This window comes from Aphelocoma coerulescens, chromosome 2 (assembly GCF_041296385.1).
Source record: "Aphelocoma coerulescens isolate FSJ_1873_10779 chromosome 2, UR_Acoe_1.0, whole genome shotgun sequence".
NCBI lineage: Eukaryota > Metazoa > Chordata > Aves > Passeriformes > Corvidae > Aphelocoma > Aphelocoma coerulescens.
The window spans coordinates 161,902,672-161,906,243 of NC_091015.1; the positions used below are offsets into that span (position 1 = coordinate 161,902,672).

General features: G+C 44.7%; 1 long non-coding RNA gene across 1 annotated transcript; it reads left to right on the plus strand.

Annotated features, from left to right (window-relative positions):
- Positions 1-768: 768 nt before the first annotated feature.
- LOC138106024 (uncharacterized) lies at positions 769-3,229 on the plus strand. Its single transcript, XR_011148884.1, has 3 exons — positions 769-855; positions 2,831-2,908; positions 3,020-3,229. It is a non-coding gene; the product is annotated as an uncharacterized lncRNA (long non-coding RNA).
- The last annotated feature ends 343 nt before the right edge of the window (positions 3,230-3,572 follow it).

Below are 3,572 nucleotides of genomic sequence, written 5' to 3' on the forward strand. Positions count from 1 at the left end.
TCTATTAATGGTCTCCCCTTCCCTGCACTTTCTGCCCACCAGGTTGTCTCTTTACTCTTTTTTAAAATGTTATTCCTTTACTCTTGCTTCTATTTACTCATATAGTTACCTTGTTATTGAACTCTGTTTATCTTCATGGCAGGATCCCAGAAAAAATTTGCAAGTTTCCATTTGGTACAATTTATCTTATTTGTGTTCAGAGATATTAGAGACATTCTATCTAGCTCTTGTCTCTGCCAATCTCCAAAGGACCCTCATTTTCTTCCACTCCTCTCTTCTGCTGCAAAGTTAGCCCTCACATCAGCACCAGAAGATGACTTGTAGAGTGCTAGCAAAACTCTGAGCACCATCCAAGGTCTGTCCCTGTCTGTGGGGACACATTGGTGCTTAATGACTCACCCTCAGCATTGTGTGGGGAGAGGGAAAAGAGCCAACACTGCATCTGGATACGTGGGTGGCAGGATGCTTTGCTGACTGCATCTGCCCAGTGCCAACTGGGCTGCCCACACCCAGTCTATGTCCCTGTATACAATGTATGCCCCTGTTTTCCTGTCAGGAAGGCAGAGGTGACTTGATCCCAGCTAAGCACAGGACATGAGCAAACACTGGCAGTGACCACAGGGAGCCTGGTTTGGAGTGCAGGCTCAGTCTTGAGCATCACAACAGCAAGGGCAGCCTCTGGGATATAATTTAGATCTGTCAAAAAACAGATGAGTCTTTAATGGGAATAGTGCCTGGGCCACCTGTGATGGATTATCACCTTCCTGGCTTGCTTTTATCAGCCATGTCTCTGCTGGCTGATCAGAGCCAGCAGGAATTGTCTCTGTGACAGTGCTTATGGTGAGTTTGGCTCAGGTGAGTGGTGAGAAGGGCAAGGAAAGACATAAATCTGGATTGCAAAGTGTACTGTGGTTTGAACAAACAAAATTACACATTTGGCTCCAAGAACCAGTGGCTCTACAGGAGAGCAGCTGATGTGCTGGTGAAAGAGCCAGCACACCTCCAGCAGTGGCTGGTGTTTGGATGACTGGTGGTGGCCTGAAAAGCAGCAGCTGCCGGACACAGCTGTATTCCCATTTCCTTCAATCTGCTGGTTTGGGCTGCAGGGCTTCCATTTACAGGATCCTTTTTTTCCTTTCTCCTAGCTACAGGGGATCTTATCAAATAAAAGAACTTGTTGGAGTGACAAAGATTGATTAACACTGAGGCGGAATGGGATTTTTATTTCTGCCTCCATAAACACCTGAGTGACAGTCAGATGTGTGTGACTGTGGTCTTATCAATAACAGTTTATATGAGATGGGTTTGAACTAAAACATCTTGTATTTAAACATCTAAATCTTGGGAGACCTGAATCTTAACAACATTAGGTAAAGGAATCAAATGCTGAACGGTTTCAGCACCAGGGAACAGCTGCAATAAACAGGAAATGTTTCAGAGAAAGATGACAAAAGCTGTGCAACAAGGTTTGGGAGTATTCCAAGGGATAATTCCCCCAAAATTAAAGTCAATATGAGAAATATTGACTAAGAAAATGAAGATGGTAGAAGGCATATTTCAGATCCTCGGCCCAATTCTCTTCAACGTCTACATTAACAACTTGTACCCAGGTCTCAAAGGAATACTAAGTAAGTTTGCTGACAGCACTAAATTGGGAGGAACTGTCAAGTCCTTTGAGGGTAGGGAAACCCTGCAGAGAGACCTCGACATATCAGAGAAATGGGCAATCACCAGCTGTATGAAGTCTAACAAGGGCAAGGGCTGGATCCTGCACCTGGGAGGGGCAACCCTGGATGTATGGACAGACTGGGGAATGAGAGGCTGGAAAGCAGCGCTGCAGAAAGGGGCCTGGGGGTGCTGGTTGATGGAAAGTTGGATGTGAGTCCTGGCAGCCAGGAGGGCCAGCGCTGTCCTGGGAGGCATCAGGCACAGCATCGCCAGCTGGGCAAGGGAGGGGATTGTCCTGCTCTGCTCTGCTCCACTGTGGAGTCCTCACTTCTAGTCCTGGGGCAGTTTTGGGCACCAAAATACAAGAAAGACATGAAACCATTTGACAGCATCCAAAGGAGGGTAACAAGGATGGTGAAAGGCCTTGAGGGGAAGCCGTATGAGGAGTGACTGAGGTCACTTGGTCTGTTCAGCCTGGAGGAGACACCTCACTGTGGTCAGCAGCTTCCTCAGGAAGGGAAGCAGAGGGGCAGACACTGATCTCTTCACTCTCGTGACCAGTGCCAGGACTTGAGAAAACAGCATGAAGCTGAGTCAGGGGAGGTTTAGGTTGGAAATCAGGAAAAGGTTCTTTCCTCAGAGGGTGGTTGGCCACTCGAACAGGCTCCCCAGGGAAGTGGTCACAGCACCAAGCCTGACAGAATTCAAGAAGTGTTTGGAAAATGCTCTTGGGTACATGGTGGGATTCTTGGTGTGTCCTGTGCAGGGCCAGGAGTTGGACTCGATGATCCTGATGGGTGCCTTCCAACTTAGCACATTCTATGATTCTATGATCTGATTGCTATATTTCTCATGGGTTGCTTTGTAATGGAGGATTAAAAGAGATGTGATGAAATTACAACTGCTTTTAAAACCTGAATAAGAAAATAACTCTCTGGGGTTTTGGGGAGATGTCTTTGTACAATCAAGGCTAAAATTTTTTAATGCAACAGATTATCTATTATTATTATTATTATTACAGAATAATAAACTGAGGCCTCACTGGGATCCAATCCTGTTTTTCAGTCAAAGACTTGGATAACAAGCAGGCTGCTGGTTTTGCAATTTGGGCTAAGTAGGACCTTGAGAGCGTAAGTAACAATGTCTGTTTTCATTACTACAGGCCATATGTGGATGAAGGGAGCCACAAGAGACCATCGAGATGAGTGACTGGTGTTTAATCCATTTTCTGCAGACCTTGGTAAGGCTTTCATCTGATATGGCATATCAAGGATGAAATTCCTTGGTGGAATTTCTCCTTCCATTTCTGCCAGCAGAGCCTTTTGTTCATGCTTCTCTCTGTTGCTCTCAGGCATAACTGAGAAGCAAGGGCCTTTACGATGAAACTGCCATCTCAGACTGGGCTAAAGGAAAATTTCAAAATTCAATAGCAGCTTCTAGAAGTCAGTTCACATCTCCTCTGTGCTGGATAACAAGAGAAAGATGAAATTTGCATGCACACATGTGGGTGCTTGCACCAAGTAAGAAAATATGACCTGTCCTCAGTTCTTCTCAATTTGAGGCCAGAAGCTTGTATTGACCCTTCCTTTCTATGCTATAAATAAATAAATAATTTTTTTTTTGTCTTCAGAGTTTTGTGTTAAGGGCCATTTGATTCTTCTGAATAACAAAAAAAAAACACTTTTTTTTTTTTTTTTACCATATTTTCCAGAGATAATCTATGATGGCCACATAGAAAGAGAAAAAGGCATTCAGTGTTTTGTTCTCTTTCACATTTCTCTGTTATTTTCCAATGGACACTTAACCAGCTTCTTCAGCAGGATTCATTTCTGACCACAAGGTGCTCAGTGGTCCCTGACAGACGTGACATTGCAATCCCTGTGTCATTTCAAGATGCTGCAGCA